Genomic DNA, 21150 nt, shown 5'->3' on the forward strand with positions numbered 1-21150 from the left:
CTGGGGATGTCACGGCTGGACTTCTCCAGGAAGCTAATCCAGAAAGCTCTCAATTTTAAAGCAACTGAATTGAACTGTTTAATGAGTCTGCCACTGAACAAGGGTTTTGATGTAAGTTTTAGATCCGCTTCCCTGTTACAAGATTTCTGGCAACGATTTGCGGAATGTAAGACCCAGTTTTCCATGTTCAATGTTGAGAAGCTTTCTGACAATTCCCTTAAAACAGTTATTGTTAGAATGTTCAATGAAACAGTGAGTGGAGATGATATTGTTGTATGGCTGGGTAGATTTTGCACGGTTCGAAGTCAGCCGGTCAGGGTGCTTGACGAGGACGGAATCTGGAATTGCGCTTGGAGAGTTCCCATTAAACAGTGGGAAGATCCAAGCGGATTCCAGGGTCTAAGTCATTTACCCTCAATGATTGTGTTGGGAGAGAACCGTGGCTACATTCACTACCAGGGAATGCCCAAATTGTGCAGGAAGTGTGGGAAAATGGGACACCTTGCTGAAGCATGCCAAGAAATTGTTTGTGGGAAATGTAGAGAAATTGGTCATATCTTTGAAGAATGTACCAATGGCAGACGGTGCAACCTCTGTGGGGAAACCAACCATTTCTACAGAGATTGCCCTAAAAGCTTTGCCAACAAACTGAAAAGTAACAAAATGGCCGCCCCACAACAAGAGCAAATGGAAGAACAAAGGGAAGAGGTGGAGCCTGAGGATTTGGCGGGAATTTTAAATTCTCAGCCATCCTCAGGCATTGGACAAGAAAGAGGAAGTGGGGCGGCCACAGGGGCGGAGCCAAGTTTTAAACCAAGGGAGGAAGTTGTTACCCAACAAGATGAAATTGAAAAGGATATGGAGGAGGAAGAGGAAGAGGATGGAACAACTTCCTCCTTATATACTGTTTCAGAGGTGGATAGTGAGAGCGAAACGGATTGTTCACTCCCCAATGCTCAAGTGCAAAAAAGGACTGCGAGATCTCCTCTGTCACAAACAGAGGAGAAAAGGCTGCGGGCAGCGCATCGGCTAGATAGTTCCACTTCGGAAGATCTAGACCGTATGTGGCCCGCAGGCTCTCCCAATGAAGTTTCTTTTCTGCATATCAAGCTGAGATCATCGTCACCTAAAGAGCCACAAGAGATTTTCTCTGTGGATTCTGAAGTGGCGAGCATTTGCCCTCCTGATCCCAGTCCTTCTGGGGAAAAGGAGATGCAAATGCCACAGGAAATAACATGATTTTAATGTAACTTTCTGTAGTCTTTTTTTCTTTTAAATGCTTGTATTTTTAACCATACTGCTCATGGCCCTCACTATCTCTACTATCAATGTGAGAAGTGTGAGGTCTCCTCTTCGAGCACAGAATATTTTATCAAATTTAACTAATTTTAAGTCAGACATTTATTTATTGCAAGAGTGTGCTCTGCCTTTTTTAACAAACTACAGGAGATGGCAGGAGCTTTGGACCCCAGGACCTTCCATTTGGAGTGGATCCAATTTTAACAAAAACGACGGTGTTGCTATTTTAATAAAAAATCCCAACATCTTGGTGAAGGGCAGCACTGTGGTGAGGGATGGGCGGGCAATTTTAGTTAATCTGACGTTTTTAGGTAAGGATTTTAATGTTTTAAATGTGTATGGTTTTACAGAAAAAAATGAGAGATACAAGCTTTTAGAAGATTTGCAGCCCCACATGTTAGGTAGGGCTCCCCTAGTGGTAGCAGGTGATTTTAATTGTGTTTTAACAAAAAAAGATAGGAAAAGGGTAGGAGAGGATTTTAAGGTCGACAAGACATCGGTTTTATTAAATAAATTGGTCAAAGATTTTAAGTTAGTCGACTGTTTTAAAATAATGCATCAGAGAGAGGAGGGCTTCACCTGGTTCAGTGGTGATGGTGCCAGAGCCTCTCGTATCGACTATATTTTTACAAGGGACTGCCCGCCAACCGATGCAACATTGACCCCCCTTTTCTTCACTGACCACATGATGGTCACCTGCACCCTTTCACTACCCACGGGTGTGACAGTAGGGGGAGGGCTGTGGAAGCTGAACTGCTCCCTATTAGAAGATGAGGAAGTGGTTCGAGAGTATAGGGAGCAGTTCAGTGAATGGCAGACCCTCCAAGACTTTTTCGACTCACGAGCACAGTGGTGGGAGATGGTGAAACAAAGGACAGGACATTTTTTTAGAAAAATAGGAAAGAAAAAAAAGAATAAAGAAAAAAGACGCATGATGGGGCTGCAAAAAAGACTGCAGAGATATTTTAACCTTTTAAATAGTGGAATGGATTTTACAGAAGAAATAAAAGAAATAAAAAAAGAAATGTCAGTTTTGTCTGAAGCTCGAGGCAAAGGTGTCATTTTAAGATGTAAGGAGAAAGAGATAGAAGAAGGGGAGAAGTGTACTAGATATTTTTTTAAAAAGACTATTGCACGGGGAGGGTCAATGACCACTTTAAAAACTTTTAGCGGGAGGGAGGTAAATACCATTGAAGAGATTTTGGGGGAAATTGAACATTTTTATGGTAATTTATATAGTCAAAAAGAGGTACACAGTGACATCCTAGAGGAAGTTTTAAGTTTTTTAGACAAAAAGGTTAAGAGTCCAGATGTGCTTTTATCCCAGGATTTTACTATTTTAGAAATGCAAAAATCTTTAAAAGGTTTTAAAAAGGGGAAGTCCCCAGGCATGGATGGACTTCCCTTTGAGTTTTATTTGACTTTCTGGGACATTTTAGTACATGATTTACTGACTGTTTTTAAGGAATTTGAGACTCTAGACAGACTTCCAGACAGCTTTAGAATAGGGATAGTTTCTTTACTACAAAAAAAAGGAGACAAGACTGACTTACGGAATTGGCGACCAATCACACTTTTAAATTTTGATTGTAAGATTTTTAGCAAAATTTTATCCATGCGCATGTCGACTGTTTTAGAGGACGTAATCCACCTGGATCAAGCATGCGCTGTGCCCGGAAGGAAGATCACGGACAGCCTGGTACTGATTAGAGACGCCATCTGTTATGCGAGAGACAGAAACATTCGGCTAGTAGTCCTAAATTTAGATTTTGAAAAAGCTTTTGACCGCATCTCGCACCAGTTCCTTTTTAAGGTACTGGAGAAAATGGGGTTTCCAGGGAGGTTTATAGCCTGGGTGGGACTGCTTTACAATGGTCTGGTCAGCAGGATATTGGTTAACGGGCATTTGTCCAAAGCTGTAAATATCCACAGCGGTGTTCGTCAGGGGTGTCCTTTATCTCCCCTTCTGTATGTGGCATGCATTGAGCCACTGGCACAAATCTTGAGAAGGGATAAATGGATTAAAGGACTTGACGTCCCAGGGACTGGTGGACTGACGGCGACCTGTGTTTTATATATGGACGATGTAACACTTTTAGCGACTGACCTTTTATCGGTACGAAGAGCAATGGACTTGACTGACTGGTACGGTCGGGCCTCGGGCGCCAAGCTCAACAGGAACAAGTCCGAGGCCCAGCTCTTCGGGCCGTGGGGGGACGTCGACACAGGTGAACTGGATCTGGATTTTAAAGACAATGATTTGAAAGTTTTAGGTGTAAAATTTGACAGAGAGGGTGGAGGACGGGGAAACTGGACTGACATCTTAGGGAAAGTTAGGCAAAGACTGGGGTTTTGGGGACTCAGACAGATGACAATGGAAGGGAAGGTTTTAGTTTTTAAAGCTGTAATTTTACCACTAATTTTACTTGTCTGTTCTGTTTTTAGTCCCCCAAGAAGATTCCTGGCAAACGTGGAGAGGGCGGTATTTTATTTCCTGTGGGGGTCCAAGTGGGAACGATTAAAAAGGGAGGTCGTTAAAAAAAGAAAAGAAAATGGCGGGAAAGGCCTCCCAGACCCCCACTTGTTTTTAGGCAGCCGCTTTACCGCCCTCCACATCGGATACGCACTGACCCCATCCAGAGAGAATAAAACAGCGGCCATGGCTCGTTTCTGGATGGGGTCCTACCTAAGAAGCCTAAAGATTTTACCAATTGATTTGAAAACTCCTGTGTCTTTTAATTTACCAAAAGAGTATATTTTTATCAAGAAATTTTTAAAGAAATACCTTTTAGAAATAAGTGACGTCACCATTTTAACCAACCACAAATCTCTCATCTCTCTTGTGCAGGACCGGGAAATGGTGAGTCCAGTCCCAGGCCTCACATTAAGTGAGGCCAAAGATGTTTGGAGGAACGCAGCCCACCCAGCTCTCCAGAACAGGCACAAGGACTTATCGTGGATGGTGGCTCATGAGATCCTCCCGGTCAGGGCGGTTATGCACTCCAGAGGCATGGCCAAAAACTCCATCTGCCCACGGTCCGGGTGCAACCACCCGGAGACCGTCCACCACCTGCTCTGGGAGTGCGGTGCTGCGCGGGACCTGTGGGCCAGGGCCGGCCCCCTGTTTTTCCCGTGCCTGCCAGCGGGTGGGGCCCAGGTGGACTACAAGCTCGCCATCCTGGGGGTGGGTCAGGGCATAAAAGCCCAAACATCGCAAAAATTTGCCTCGCTCTGGCTCGCCCTCAACGTTATAAAGGATGCCATCTGGGTCACCAGAAACCTGCTGGTGGGGAAACGCATGACGGTCCCCCTCCACGTGAGCGAGCAAAACATAAGATCAACACTGCAGGGAGGGCCGCATGTCGTCATTCGGATGGGGGGGCCGAGGCTGCACGAGAAGGTCCCGGCCACCACCGACCTTGGCCGCCCGTAGATGCACCCTCACCACTCTGGCTACGGGAACAGCGGGCCAGCGGGCCGGAGGAGAGGGGCTTTCCGCTGGGCCCTTGAAGCGGGGAGTCCTGAGCCTGTTCTGGAGATCTGGAGTGAATGGACTTTCTTGATAGGGACTCACCCCCGATCCTGCACAACAGAAGATTTTTAACAGAAGGATATTGTGTTTTAACTAGCTTGTATTTATTTGCTATTTATACTTTTATCCTTTTTTCTAACACCACACTGACTTGCATACATGGACTTTACACAACACACTACACTGACTGATTTTAACTAAGAATGCAAAACTGTTGGTTTTAATCTGTGTAAACATGTATGTTTAAAATGAAAGGAACTGTGAGGTTTGAATGGAAAAAAGAAATGTGTGACAATAAAACTTTTTTCGAAAGAAAAAATCTGTTCTTATCAGTTTAATATCTGATACGTCCCCTATCCGGGGACTGCATATTAAATTGATTTTTGGCACATGGAGCCGGAACCGGGGCTTGCTCCGTCCACTCCACGCATCGACCTGGTATTGCAGTGCCTCCAGGAACGGTGTGCTTCCCCTTTTTGGGGACTGCGAATTGTTGTGACTAATAGAAGAACCAACAACACCACTGGAATTTTGTCAGAGAATACAGAAATACGCAGGAAGCGCATACAGAATGACGATGAGGTGACGCAACGATGACCGTGCCACAGAGAAAGCAGCAAGCTGCGGTCATATGAGCATAGGGAAAAAAGAAGAACAAAAGCGTCGGTTGCCGGCCGGCTGACTCATCACCGTCACAGCACGTTTTTTGATGTCCCTCTTATTTGAGAGTCTTTACCAACGAGCTGATGAGTCGAATCAGGGGTTTGTGTTGGATGGATTAGGGACACCTGATTCAAATCAAGGTCACGCACGCACGCACGCAGCAGTCAAGCAATGGAAGGTGCCCCGTCCTTCCTTTTCTTGGGGGAGGGGAAGGTCACCGTGTTTGAGGATGGCGAAGGGGGATAGGGCGCCTCTGCCTGGAGGCCAGGCAACTCATACTTACCTGGCAGGGGAGACACCATGATCAGGAAGGTGGTTCACCCAGGGCGAGGCTCGGCCATTGCACTCCGGTTGTGCTGACCCCTGCGAATTCCCCAAATGTGGGAATCTCGACTGCATAATTTATGGTAGTGGGGGACTGCGTTCGCGCTCTCCCCTGTACACACTGGTTAAAAGCAGATAGCGTGGAGGGAAAAAGCGTGCGGTTCTTGACGCTTGTGGCGCCGCCCACTGCCCCAAAGGGTGAAGTTGCACCAGTTTTGTTATGTTTCTGTCTCTTTCTGCTGTGTCAGCCAGTGACCCGGAGAGTTCAGAGAACTGAACTGCGTTTGTTTTCATCGAGGTTGTCGAAACCTGCGACCGGTTTGCCGAATGTGGTTTTTCCCACAAACTTTGATATTCAACGGACGAGTTGATTGACAGCAGTGGTCCCAAAGGCAAAGTTGTTCGGATGGAGGTTTTCTGTCGTATGGTACGACTGTCTCGTGCGCGTGCTGTGAAAAAGCACGCGACATACGTTCGCCTATAGCCGCTCTCATGTTGTTGCTTTTTCATTTTAAAGCGCCACTAGGTGGCCATTCACCGCGTCCTTTCTCGCCTGACCCCAGACTGAGCCCGTGCACGGGTGTACCGGCTTGGGTGAAATTGTCTCGTTCCGTCCAAGAGCTATAGCCGTTCTAGCAGACCCCGCCTCGCCCAGCCCGTAGGTTTCGGCCTGCCGCCGCCAAGCTGAATCGAAATTCCCACTTTTTTTCCGATCTGGACGGACAGTCAGACTCCAGAGAATCTTTCTGCACTGGTTTGGGCCAGATCGGGCAAAAGACCTAGGACTAGTGTGCAAAAGTAGGTTTTTCACAAAATCCCAAATACCCGAAAATTTCGCCAGCGCAACCTTCGAATCCGAGGCATGCGTCTCGCTCGGCTCGAGCCAAGGATTCCGATGATATAAGACACTTGGTTCTGCGGCGTGCGGTTTGGGAGCTACGAGCCATTTCGTGCCGGGCCCATCGGGGGGCCAGCCTTGGTGATGTTGTAGAGCGAGTGGCTAGTACCATCCCTCAAAGTTTCAGGTCTCTACGACGTAAGGCCTTTGCCAACCCTCCCCCCCTCACCGCTTCCCAGATGGGCGTCGCCTTTGCCGGCTCCCCTGCCGCTGCGTCATTGTGTCATCGCTTCTCGGCCTTTTGGCTAAGATCAAGTGTCTTGTCAGAAGGTTGAGACTGCGATCGCCTCTTGGAGGTTTCCCGGCTTGGGTTTTTTGATAACACAGGCCTCCAACTTCCAGGAGGTACATTGGAAAACCCCTTTTAAGCAACGTCTTGCTGGTTCAAGAAATTTTAAGGTAAGATTTTAGTATTTTTTGTGTTTTAGTTATTTATTGTTAATTCTTTTAAGGTTTTTGCTTTTAGGAGCTGTTGGTGCCTCTACCATGTCGGCTGCTCGTGCCGGCATGCGGAGGCACCACAGCGTTCGCTTTTTATTCAAAGAGGCAAATGGTAAGCTCCTGGGGATGTCACGGCTGGACTTCTCCAGGAAGCTAATCCAGAAAGCTCTCAATTTTAAAGCAACTGAATTGAACTGTTTAATGAGTCTGCCACTGAACAAGGGTTTTGATGTAAGTTTTAGATCCGCTTCCCTGTTACAAGATTTCTGGCAACGATTTGCGGAATGTAAGACCCAGTTTTCCATGTTCAATGTTGAGAAGCTTTCTGACAATTCCCTTAAAACAGTTATTGTTAGAATGTTCAATGAAACAGTGAGTGGAGATGATATTGTTGTATGGCTGGGTAGATTTTGCACGGTTCGAAGTCAGCCGGTCAGGGTGCTTGACGAGGACGGAATCTGGAATTGCGCTTGGAGAGTTCCCATTAAACAGTGGGAAGATCCAAGCGGATTCCAGGGTCTAAGTCATTTACCCTCAATGATTGTGTTGGGAGAGAACCGTGGCTACATTCACTACCAGGGAATGCCCAAATTGTGCAGGAAGTGTGGGAAAATGGGACACCTTGCTGAAGCATGCCAAGAAATTGTTTGTGGGAAATGTAGAGAAATTGGTCATATCTTTGAAGAATGTACCAATGGCAGACGGTGCAACCTCTGTGGGGAAACCAACCATTTCTACAGAGATTGCCCTAAAAGCTTTGCCAACAAACTGAAAAGTAACAAAATGGCCGCCCCACAACAAGAGCAAATGGAAGAACAAAGGGAAGAGGTGGAGCCTGAGGATTTGGCGGGAATTTTAAATTCTCAGCCATCCTCAGGCATTGGACAAGAAAGAGGAAGTGGGGCGGCCACAGGGGCGGAGCCAAGTTTTAAACCAAGGGAGGAAGTTGTTACCCAACAAGATGAAATTGAAAAGGATATGGAGGAGGAAGAGGAAGAGGATGGAACAACTTCCTCCTTATATACTGTTTCAGAGGTGGATAGTGAGAGCGAAACGGATTGTTCACTCCCCAATGCTCAAGTGCAAAAAAGGACTGCGAGATCTCCTCTGTCACAAACAGAGGAGAAAAGGCTGCGGGCAGCGCATCGGCTAGATAGTTCCACTTCGTATGATCTAGACCGTATGTGGCCCGCAGGCTCTCCCAATGAAGTTTCTTTTCTGCATATCAAGCTGAGATCATCGTCACCTAAAGAGCCACAAGAGATTTTCTCTGTGGATTCTGAAGTGGCGAGCATTTGCCCTCCTGATCCCAGTCCTTCTGGGGAAAAGGAGATGCAAATGCCACAGGAAATAACATGATTTTAATGTAACTTTCTGTAGTCTTTTTTTCTTTTAAATGCTTGTATTTTTAACCATACTGCTCATGGCCCTCACTATCTCTACTATCAATGTGAGAAGTGTGAGGTCTCCTCTTCGAGCACAGAATATTTTATCAAATTTAACTAATTTTAAGTCAGACATTTATTTATTGCAAGAGTGTGCTCTGCCTTTTTTAACAAACTACAGGAGATGGCAGGAGCTTTGGACCCCAGGACCTTCCATTTGGAGTGGATCCAATTTTAACAAAAACGACGGTGTTGCTATTTTAATAAAAAATCCCAACATCTTGGTGAAGGGCAGCACTGTGGTGAGGGATGGGCGGGCAATTTTAGTTAATCTGACGTTTTTAGGTAAGGATTTTAATGTTTTAAATGTGTATGGTTTTACAGAAAAAAATGAGAGATACAAGCTTTTAGAAGATTTGCAGCCCCACATGTTAGGTAGGGCTCCCCTAGTGGTAGCAGGTGATTTTAATTGTGTTTTAACAAAAAAAGATAGGAAAAGGGTAGGAGAGGATTTTAAGGTCGACAAGACATCGGTTTTATTAAATAAATTGGTCAAAGATTTTAAGTTAGTCGACTGTTTTAAAATAATGCATCAGAGAGAGGAGGGCTTCACCTGGTTCAGTGGTGATGGTGCCAGAGCCTCTCGTATCGACTATATTTTTACAAGGGACTGCCCGCCAACCGATGCAACATTGACCCCCCTTTTCTTCACTGACCACATGATGGTCACCTGCACCCTTTCACTACCCACGGGTGTGACAGTAGGGGGAGGGCTGTGGAAGCTGAACTGCTCCCTATTAGAAGATGAGGAAGTGGTTCGAGAGTATAGGGAGCAGTTCAGTGAATGGCAGACCCTCCAAGACTTTTTCGACTCACGAGCACAGTGGTGGGAGATGGTGAAACAAAGGACAGGACATTTTTTTAGAAAAATAGGAAAGAAAAAAAAGAATAAAGAAAAAAGACGCATGATGGGGCTGCAAAAAAGACTGCAGAGATATTTTAACCTTTTAAATAGTGGAATGGATTTTACAGAAGAAATAAAAGAAATAAAAAAAGAAATGTCAGTTTTGTCTGAAGCTCGAGGCAAAGGTGTCATTTTAAGATGTAAGGAGAAAGAGATAGAAGAAGGGGAGAAGTGTACTAGATATTTTTTTAAAAAGACTATTGCACGGGGAGGGTCAATGACCACTTTAAAAACTTTTAGCGGGAGGGAGGTAAATACCATTGAAGAGATTTTGGGGGAAATTGAACATTTTTATGGTAATTTATATAGTCAAAAAGAGGTACACAGTGACATCCTAGAGGAAGTTTTAAGTTTTTTAGACAAAAAGGTTAAGAGTCCAGATGTGCTTTTATCCCAGGATTTTACTATTTTAGAAATGCAAAAATCTTTAAAAGGTTTTAAAAAGGGGAAGTCCCCAGGCATGGATGGACTTCCCTTTGAGTTTTATTTGACTTTCTGGGACATTTTAGTACATGATTTACTGACTGTTTTTAAGGAATTTGAGACTCTAGACAGACTTCCAGACAGCTTTAGAATAGGGATAGTTTCTTTACTACAAAAAAAAGGAGACAAGACTGACTTACGGAATTGGCGACCAATCACACTTTTAAATTTTGATTGTAAGATTTTTAGCAAAATTTTATCCATGCGCATGTCGACTGTTTTAGAGGACGTAATCCACCTGGATCAAGCATGCGCTGTGCCCGGAAGGAAGATCACGGACAGCCTGGTACTGATTAGAGACGCCATCTGTTATGCGAGAGACAGAAACATTCGGCTAGTAGTCCTAAATTTAGATTTTGAAAAAGCTTTTGACCGCATCTCGCACCAGTTCCTTTTTAAGGTACTGGAGAAAATGGGGTTTCCAGGGAGGTTTATAGCCTGGGTGGGACTGCTTTACAATGGTCTGGTCAGCAGGATATTGGTTAACGGGCATTTGTCCAAAGCTGTAAATATCCACAGCGGTGTTCGTCAGGGGTGTCCTTTATCTCCCCTTCTGTATGTGGCATGCATTGAGCCACTGGCACAAATCTTGAGAAGGGATAAATGGATTAAAGGACTTGACGTCCCAGGGACTGGTGGACTGACGGCGACCTGTGTTTTATATATGGACGATGTAACACTTTTAGCGACTGACCTTTTATCGGTACGAAGAGCAATGGACTTGACTGACTGGTACGGTCGGGCCTCGGGCGCCAAGCTCAACAGGAACAAGTCCGAGGCCCAGCTCTTCGGGCCGTGGGGGGACGTCGACACAGGTGAACTGGATCTGGATTTTAAAGACAATGATTTGAAAGTTTTAGGTGTAAAATTTGACAGAGAGGGTGGAGGACGGGGAAACTGGACTGACATCTTAGGGAAAGTTAGGCAAAGACTGGGGTTTTGGGGACTCAGACAGATGACAATGGAAGGGAAGGTTTTAGTTTTTAAAGCTGTAATTTTACCACTAATTTTACTTGTCTGTTCTGTTTTTAGTCCCCCAAGAAGATTCCTGGCAAACGTGGAGAGGGCGGTATTTTATTTCCTGTGGGGGTCCAAGTGGGAACGATTAAAAAGGGAGGTCGTTAAAAAAAGAAAAGAAAATGGCGGGAAAGGCCTCCCAGACCCCCACTTGTTTTTAGGCAGCCGCTTTACCGCCCTCCACATCGGATACGCACTGACCCCATCCAGAGAGAATAAAACAGCGGCCATGGCTCGTTTCTGGATGGGGTCCTACCTAAGAAGCCTAAAGATTTTACCAATTGATTTGAAAACTCCTGTGTCTTTTAATTTACCAAAAGAGTATATTTTTATCAAGAAATTTTTAAAGAAATACCTTTTAGAAATAAGTGACGTCACCATTTTAACCAACCACAAATCTCTCATCTCTCTTGTGCAGGACCGGGAAATGGTGAGTCCAGTCCCAGGCCTCACATTAAGTGAGGCCAAAGATGTTTGGAGGAACGCAGCCCACCCAGCTCTCCAGAACAGGCACAAGGACTTATCGTGGATGGTGGCTCATGAGATCCTCCCGGTCAGGGCGGTTATGCACTCCAGAGGCATGGCCAAAAACTCCATCTGCCCACGGTCCGGGTGCAACCACCCGGAGACCGTCCACCACCTGCTCTGGGAGTGCGGTGCTGCGCGGGACCTGTGGGCCAGGGCCGGCCCCCTGTTTTTCCCGTGCCTGCCAGCGGGTGGGGCCCAGGTGGACTACAAGCTCGCCATCCTGGGGGTGGGTCAGGGCATAAAAGCCCAAACATCGCAAAAATTTGCCTCGCTCTGGCTCGCCCTCAACGTTATAAAGGATGCCATCTGGGTCACCAGAAACCTGCTGGTGGGGAAACGCATGACGGTCCCCCTCCACGTGAGCGAGCAAAACATAAGATCAACACTGCAGGGAGGGCCGCATGTCGTCATTCGGATGGGGGGGCCGAGGCTGCACGAGAAGGTCCCGGCCACCACCGACCTTGGCCGCCCGTAGATGCACCCTCACCACTCTGGCTACGGGAACAGCGGGCCAGCGGGCCGGAGGAGAGGGGCTTTCCGCTGGGCCCTTGAAGCGGGGAGTCCTGAGCCTGTTCTGGAGATCTGGAGTGAATGGACTTTCTTGATAGGGACTCACCCCCGATCCTGCACAACAGAAGATTTTTAACAGAAGGATATTGTGTTTTAACTAGCTTGTATTTATTTGCTATTTATACTTTTATCCTTTTTTCTAACACCACACTGACTTGCATACATGGACTTTACACAACACACTACACTGACTGATTTTAACTAAGAATGCAAAACTGTTGGTTTTAATCTGTGTAAACATGTATGTTTAAAATGAAAGGAACTGTGAGGTTTGAATGGAAAAAAGAAATGTGTGACAATAAAACTTTTTTCGAAAGAAAAAATCTGTTCTTATCAGTTTAATATCTGATACGTCCCCTATCCGGGGACTGCATATTAAATTGATTTTTGGCACATGGAGCCGGAACCGGGGCTTGCTCCGTCCACTCCACGCATCGACCTGGTATTGCAGTGCCTCCAGGAACGGTGTGCTTCCCCTTTTTGGGGACTGCGAATTGTTGTGACTAATAGAAGAACCAACAACACCACTGGAATTTTGTCAGAGAATACAGAAATACGCAGGAAGCGCATACAGAATGACGATGAGGTGACGCAACGATGACCGTGCCACAGAGAAAGCAGCAAGCTGCGGTCATATGAGCATAGGGAAAAAAGAAGAACAAAAGCGTCGGTTGCCGGCCGGCTGACTCATCACCGTCACAGCACGTTTTTTGATGTCCCTCTTATTTGAGAGTCTTTACCAACGAGCTGATGAGTCGAATCAGGGGTTTGTGTTGGATGGATTAGGGACACCTGATTCAAATCAAGGTCACGCACGCACGCACGCAGCAGTCAAGCAATGGAAGGTGCCCCGTCCTTCCTTTTCTTGGGGGAGGGGAAGGTCACCGTGTTTGAGGATGGCGAAGGGGGATAGGGGGCCTCTGCCTGGAGGCCAGGCAACTCATACTTACCTGGCAGGGGAGACACCATGATCAGGAAGGTGGTTCACCCAGGGCGAGGCTCGGCCATTGCACTCCGGTTGTGCTGACCCCTGCGAATGGCTCTCGGACCGTACGGAGTGCAAATTTGGATATAGACTGTGAGACCAACACGGCCTGGTATTGGCTGAGAGATCGAGGGTCAAATTCGTACATAGTAATGACAGGGCGTTTTGCATATGTAAATGTCTCAGGTGAATGGTGAACATTACGTCATCCAAACACATTTTAAAATGACAGCAGGCATTATTTTGACATTTGTTGATGGTGGCATGTCAGATTTATTTTGTTTTTTTATAGTGTGGTCCTGCAAAATCTATTGTTTAATTAAAAGCATCATTGAGAAATGTACAGAGGCGAATGTGTATTGTAGAATTTAAATGTGTAATAATAAAATGGGGGGAAAATACTATCTTTAATGAACAAAGGGATTTCTAATCATGTCCATTGTCAAGTCAAGTACAATTTCTTTATATAGCACTTTTACAATGCCAATTGTTTCAAAGCAGCTTCACAGTGTTTAACAGGAAAATACTGCAACAAACTTTGATTCAGCTGTACAGTCGTTCTGGGGAAAACGGCGATGTTATCAGCTTATTTTATTTTATTATATAATGTCAGTGTGGGCATATCAGTAGGCCTAATTTAGTTGAATATTTAGTGCAAACCTCTATGACATTTTAGAGGCAACAAAATCAAACTGTGTGTTTACCAAACACTACCCTGAATACATATTCACCATACTTATTATCTAACACCATGTGCAACACTTTACTGGAAAATATAATAAATACAGCACTGATGAACAACACACGTGAACGATTTAAATCAAATCACTTTATTGTTACAACACCATGAATGCAAATGTACAGGTGTTGATATTCTTTTGCACAAACTGCAGCATGACCATGTGGACAAGCATAGAAAAAAAATATAGATTTAAAACAGTAATATTCACATTAATTACATTAAACAAATATATTTGCAGTACAGTACGGTATGATTGATTGCAAATAGAATGTCAGGGTGCAGAATAATATTGAGGCAGTCAGTGTAATTGTCTGATAAGTGCAAAGCATATGAAGGTGGGTGCTGGTGTGTGTGTGGCGTCACTGGTGTTACTTCAGTACAGTCTGATTGCCCGTTGAAAGAACTCGTCTTGCAGTCCGCAGCGGTAACGTCTGCCTCATGGTAATGGCAAAAAGATAAAGGCATGTTAAAATAAAAAGCAAACTGCTGACATTAGTCATTTGAGAGATGAACATCATTTGCTGTACTACATAAAACATACCAACCTTTTCATCTTTCTGTGTTGCAAGTGCAGCTAGAAGGTTGAGTGCAGTTGTGGGAGAAATCCAGTGGCATCCCCATCTTCCTGACTGAAAGAGGACACCAAAAGAAGGCCGAGTCACCCCATGATTTGTCATTTGAGAGATGAACATCATTTGCTGTACTACATAAAACATACCAACCTTTTCATCTTTCTGTGTTGCAGGTGCAGCTAGAAGGTTGAGTGCAGTTGTGGGAGAAATCCAGTGGCATCCCCATCTTCCTGACTGAAAGAGGACACCAAAAGAAGGCCGAGTCACCCCATGATTTGTCATTTGAGAGATGAACATCATTTGCTGTACTACATAAAACATACCAACCTTTTCATCTTTCTGTGTTGCAGGTGCAGCTAGAAGGTTGAGTGCAGTTGTGGGAGAAATCCAGTGGCATCCCCATCTTCCTGACTGAAAGAGGACACCAAAAGAAGGCCGAGTCACCCCATGATTTGTCATTTGAGAGATGAACATCATTTGCTGTACTACATAAAACATACCAACCTTTTCATCTTTCTGTGTTGCAGGTGCAGCTAGAAGGTTGAGTGCAGTTGTGGGAGAAATCCAGTGGCATCCCCATCTTCCTGACTGAAAGAGGACCCCAGGCAGAGTCACCCCATGATTAGTCATTTGAGAGATGAACATCATTTGCTGTACTACATAAAACATACCAACCTTTTCATCTTTCTGTGTTGCAGGTGCAGCTAGAAGGTTGAGTGCAGTTGTGGGAGAAATCCAGTGGCATCCCCATCTTCCTGACTGAAAGACGACCCCAGGCCGAGTCACCCCTGTTCAAACACATAAAGGTATTAATGCTCTAGTGAAGTGTTGATGGGCTATTTAGTCAGATTGCGTGTGACTTACCAACCAGAACATTCCTGGGTTTCAGAAGCTGGAGGCTTTCTGCTCTGCATTGGTGGAAGTTGGTTGGACTGAGGACAAGCTGGTGTTCTCCATGAAGCAGAGGAACACGGTCCGGCATGTATGACCAACAGCCACGGCAATGTTTTAAGTCACCTGTAACTGACTCCCTGGGGGATTTTTTTTTTTTTGCCATATAAATGAACATCTCTTTCTTTTTTTTTGTACTATATAGGTAATATAATACCAGATAATTAATATAATATAGGTAATGTAATATCATATAATAAATCAATAATATAATCAATTTAATATATAGTTAGTATAATATAACATAATATAATATAGGTAATGTAATATATAGGTAATATAATACCAGATAATGAATATAATATATAATATAGGTAATGTAATATCATATAATAAATCAATAATATAATCAATTTAATATATAGTTAGTATAATATCATATAGGTAATATAATATATCACTGATATAATATATAATATAGTTCATATAATAGCATATAATTACTATAATATAAACCCCCATTTTTATTAGTTTATATTTTTACTTAATAAAGTGTAGATTATATTACTACACTTGGGGGGATGTCTGCTTAGACAGACTCACGGGCCTGGGACTGAGAGTCCAAGAGGACATCCACTGCCTTTTTAAAGCCTTCAAAATCCTCAAATGTCTGTCCAGCAAGGTCTGTGGACGTGGAGGCTTTTGAAATTTCGCAGTAGGTCTTTTTTCTGTGCTTCTTGTGGCCTTGAGTGGGTTGGGCACACAGTGCACAGATATGAATTTTAACAGTAGCCGGATGTCCAGTGCCACTGCGCTCTGCTTTTTTCCTCTTGTAGAAGGTTGACCTTGCTGGTGATGGTGGAGGAATGGAAGTCTGCGGCAAGGAAACGGCAGGAGGTCCTGTTAGGGATGGTGCACCCATGAGCTGACTGGATGTGTGGCTGGGCTGGAGTCTGGCAGCAACGACGTGTGGCTGAGTGGAGGAACATGGCGGTGGCTGTGTGTAGGAACGTGGCGGTGGCTGAGTGGAGGAACGTGGCGGTGGCTGAGTGGAGGAACATGGCGGTGGCTGAGTGGAGGAACATGGCGGTGGCTGAGTGGAGGAACATGGCGGTGGCTGAGTGGAGGATGAAGCCAAACTACGAGGGACTCTCTGTTTTAGTCTCCTGGTTCCTGCCAGAGATGGAGTGACCTCATACTGCACTTGAGGCCGACTGGTGTAGGGCCGTTCATCAGGAAGCTCCGGTGCTGGGGGTTGGCTGGTGCCAGAAAGAGACTGCTGACGGCGTAGGATGGATAGGCCTTGATCGGTGACATTCCTGGCCGACAAAGCCTCCTGTCTCCTGATGAAGTCAGCAACACTTTTGGTGTTAATTTTCAGGATGGGAATCCCAAGCTTGCTGAGTTCAGGATCATCAACAGTCACCCTTTGTTGGACGCGCTGGTACAGCCTGGTGACCTCCTGTTTTTGCGGCGACCCACGAGTCTTTGCTCCACAGTTGGGGTGAAGCCACAGCTGCTTAATAAGGCAGTACATAAGTCGGTTCTTCCTTGAGTCCAGCAGGTGGGCGGCCGAGTACCTCTTGCTGAACTTCAGCTTCTGCACTAAGGAAGACTGTGCCGGATCTCCATTAGTGCGGCTAAAGAGAGCATTGCCCCAGCGTGCCGAGTAGAGACTGTCAAACTGCTGGATGTTACGGTCGTGGAGGTCAAGCTTGCTCCAGGCGCTGATGACCCTCTGCCTTGTATGGTCACTGAGAGCAAGCTTTCCCTCCTCCAACGCAATCTCTACTAGGACCTTGCTCAGCTCCTCCACGTGTTGGTACCCAGGCAGATGATTCGGACCACACACATCCTCCTCACAGGGATCAAACTCCGTAGCCACGACTTGGTCAGTGAGGCGCAGGCTGTTCCTCAGTGGCGTCAGGTTGTCACTGTCAGAATTGTAGCCCACATCCTCCTCCTCCTCCTCTTCCTCCTCTGTCCCGCCAGCAGAAACCTCGTCATGGTCGTCGCCATCTGCTTGTAGTGTCTCTCTGGTCCGAGCGTAATGTTCGGGAGCACTGAAAGGCTCTGATGACTGCGAGAACAGATACTCCAAACCTATACGCTCATCGCCAGCAGGAGCTGGAGGCCTGTAGTTTGCCTCCTCCACCTCCCCAAACAGCTCCTGGCACCTTTGGTTCACTCGATGAACCAGAGGAGACACGTAGACCATATGTTTTCTGCCTTTCTGCCCTTTGACACTGGCCGACTCCCTGTCTGAATTCCAGCGTGCAATGCCAGCCAGGAGATACACCTGGAAGGGGACAGCAGCGCAGTGGGGCCCCGGGATCATGTTTGGCAGAAAGGAGTGAAAGCCTTCCAGGCTGTTGCTCCCTCTCACCGTGCTGTATCGCGGAAGACGCACGCCATTACGCGTCACAACCTTTGTGATGGTGTACATGTTCCTCCCCGGTGGATCCTGGATGCACTCAAGGTGCTTCTGCTGGTTCTCCCACACGTGGTCGATTGTCGCAGAGTCCTTGAACAGATGCAGCTGGTTCTCATCCATCCCAGCTGCTCCCTTCAGGATGTCGATGGCACTCTGGACACGTGCGCAGGTTTCCTGAGCACCGACTGTGATCCTCCTGACATGATGGCTCAGATCTGACTTGCTGACGTGCAATTCGATCAGCTGGCTATCAGTCAGGGAAGCATAGTTGGTTGGATGGCCCGCGCGTTTCGCCTGCACCAGAAGAGCAATGTCGTCCTTGTTGTAGGCAAAGACCGCGGCAGAGAGGGCAGACTTGAACAGGGCGTATTTAGGGTGGTGATCCGTCCGCACGGCTGCATCGAAGCGATGGATCCAGTGAAAGATATCAAGCCGCACCAGCATACCCCTGTCTGTCCACTCACCGAAGAGCTGTTCCAGTGAAGACACGCCATGGACACGACAGCAGCCACGGTCCACGTACATGACCTCCGGAGGTGCCTCACCAGCTCTTCGGTACCTCTCCATCAGGCCCTCCGCCATTGGACGCAGTTTCTCCAGGGATTCCTCACAGGTCAGGACCGATATGAGGATCTGACCCAGCTCATTTGCCACGTTGGTGCACCATTCCGCTGTTCCTTTACCATCCCCGGAAAGTTTCTTGCAGATCTGATAATGAATTCAAAACAAAGAGATTCAAACATTTTATACAAGTTTTCTTTTTCACAGTGTCGGCTTATTCGTTTAGTCAAGTGTTATTTACAGTTAATACTATTTTCTCTAATGAGTACAGAAATTGTGCTCTGCTTTGGACACTGATTCCTGCTAAATTCAGGGTTGCATTTTGCAGACTGTGATTTACTAAAAAAAATTACCTTTTTGGTGGAGTCGTATTTTAGGACTTTTCCGAAAGTGGACATGATCTGCGTCCGGTAGTCCTCTATGTTTTCAGCCTCTGCCAAAAGAAAAGCCTTCCTGAGCAGCTTTGGGGAGGGCAGTTCTCTCCTTGGTGGCGGAAGCTGAAACTGTTGGCTTATATTTCCTGAAAGCAGAAAAAAACGACATACGGACGCAGACAGACTTCATTAGTGATGCTAAAAAAATTTTTTTTTTTTATTTTTTTAAATGACAAAAACAATTGTGTGCACATCCATAGAAACTTAAGACAGGTGCTCAACCAGATAAAGCACTGTATAAATAAACTAAAATCAGCACAGACCCAAAGATACAATGTTTTGACCCAAAAGGTCTTTGTCAGGCAAAGCAACATCAAATAAAATAAAAAATAAAATAAAAATTTTGAGATTTAGTTTTTTTAAATTACTATTAGGTAATCATCATTTAGTTTACTAATGAGGCAATGTGTGTTTTCTTTGTGATTTGGTATCTAGAGTAGTCACCCTTATTTGACTTCAGGTCTTGCACTCTCCACTAATAAGCTGATGCGTTGAAGTGTGTGTGTGTGTGTGTGTGTGTGTGTGTGTGTGTGTGTGTGTGTGTGTGTGTGTGTGTGTGTGTGTGTGTGTGTGTGTGTGTGTGTGTGTGTGTGTGTGTGTGACAAGAGCAAAATGCAGTGCTGGGGGTCCTACAGGACAGGGTTGTAAACCCCTGAACTAAACGGTTAACTCTGACTTACTTGTGATTTTGCCAGGTTTTCTGTACTGGCTGAGGAGGGTGGTGTATAAGTCCTTTCGTTGCAGGTACTCCTCACAGTGGCTCTCCAGGACCTGTCTCCACACCTTGGCCATGGTGTTGCCCTCGGTGCGATCCCTTAGCAGACGGATCACCTGCTTGTCCACACCACGCCTAAAACGAAAGCACATACATTGGCCGTCCGTCAATCTTAGGTAATTTTTTTTTTCTTCCCTAGTGCAATCATTTAGAAATCCAATTATTGTGAAATTATGCAGAGACTCACCGTAATGTTAAGATGGCTGGAAACATGGCTCTGTGAGCTGGACTGAGCTGGTCCACAATGCATGCATCCCAAGAGAGGAAACGGCCAATGGCTCGTTCCTCTGACTCCTTTGCCGCCTTTCTGCATGCATTGCAGGCCAGGACCTCAGTCAGCATGGAGAACCAGCCGGACAAGTGGCAGATCTGTCTGACCGTCTTTGAGTAGCCGCAGCGGTACAGGAAGGCGTTCGGGTTGGAGCGGGCAGGGCAGTCAGACCTTGGACAGCGCAGACTGTACCGCCACACTCCAACTGGTCTCCAAAAAAAAACAGGGCTGTGGAAAAAGGAGGACGCAGATGGGACTTTCCCTTCCACCACTCCAGGAAACTCTGGAGGATGAAACCACATCCTGTCATCCTTCAGGACTTTCCTCCACCTTGTGTTGCCGTATTTGTCTTTGTACGACACCGCCCTCTGGAAAAGTCCCCTTTCTCCGTCCTCCTTTAGCCACCCGATATCAGCTGTGGGAAGCCCGTGAGGAGCAGCCTCCCACATCTTATGCCAACCTTCCAAAGTCACCTGGTGGAATAACAAAGACAAAACATTATGTGACAGCCACTGAGTACATGCACCTAAACATTTTCCTTATCTGGCAACCATTGTGACTTACAACCCCTGAACAGTTACCTCAGAATGTGCAGTGCCAGCTGAGGATGTTGCCATCCCCAGGCATGGCTGAAGTGCTGCAGCTGCCACATCGGCACCAGCCACTTCAGCACCTGCACCAGCCACATCTGCACCAGCCACTTCAGCACCTGCGCCAGCCACATCTGCACCAGCCACTTCAGCATCTGCACCAGCCACATCAGATGTCCTTCCATGTTCAGCAGCTGATGCAGGAACCTGTGTGTGTTAGTAAAAACTGTTTTAATTTACCTTAGCATACTTTTGTGGGCACCCCGATTTACGCTGCCCCACCAGGAGCCAGGGAGGATGTAACGGGTAATTGTAATCTATAAACCATGGACTTACTGCTGAGGGTGGAGTAGCAGTTTCTGTGCGCGGAGCTGGGTGGCCCAATTTTTCTGCAGCCTTCTTTTTTTTCTTTTTACCCCCTGCATCTCCTGCTAAACGAGGACAAACACACAGGTTTGCAAAGTCAGTGTCAACACTTTCATCCCGAAGTCAGCACACAGCGCTGAAGTCAGCCATCATCAGCACACAGCGTCTTCATGATGTCTTATTAGATACAGATTGTGCATTAAAACATTTTCTTTCTATGATTAATAATTCAAGGCATTCCTAAACTGACATACCTTGTCTTTCAAAGGAGGCGAGAGCTTCCACCAGAAGAGCGTCATCCGCCCAACCCTCATCATCTTTGGTCCCTGATGAGCTCGAGCTGGCAGCTGCTGAGGGAGGGGCCCTGTCCTGTGGAGGTGTCTGTGGAGTACAGGTACATTTCAGCCTTGAAGTTTGTAGTAACT

General features: G+C 46.1%; 1 non-coding gene and 3 pseudogenes across 1 annotated transcript; all 4 read left to right on the forward strand.

Annotated features, from left to right (window-relative positions):
- Nucleotides 1-5127: 5127 nt before the first annotated feature.
- LOC137080098 (U2 spliceosomal RNA) lies at nt 5128-5303 on the forward strand (annotated as a pseudogene).
- A 466-nt stretch (nt 5304-5769) lies between these two features.
- LOC137080320 (U1 spliceosomal RNA) lies at nt 5770-5933 on the forward strand. The gene has a single exon (XR_010906173.1). It is a non-coding gene; the product is annotated as a U1 spliceosomal RNA (small nuclear RNA).
- Nucleotides 5934-12404: 6471 nt separating this feature from the next.
- LOC137080099 (U2 spliceosomal RNA) lies at nt 12405-12580 on the forward strand (annotated as a pseudogene).
- Nucleotides 12581-13046: 466 nt separating this feature from the next.
- On the forward strand, nt 13047-13198 carry LOC137079758 (U1 spliceosomal RNA; annotated as a pseudogene).
- Nucleotides 13199-21150: the final 7952 nt, after the last annotated feature.

The sequence above is a fragment of the Pseudorasbora parva genome, chromosome 6 (genome assembly GCF_024679245.1).
Source record: "Pseudorasbora parva isolate DD20220531a chromosome 6, ASM2467924v1, whole genome shotgun sequence".
Classification (NCBI taxonomy): domain Eukaryota; kingdom Metazoa; phylum Chordata; class Actinopteri; order Cypriniformes; family Gobionidae; genus Pseudorasbora; species Pseudorasbora parva.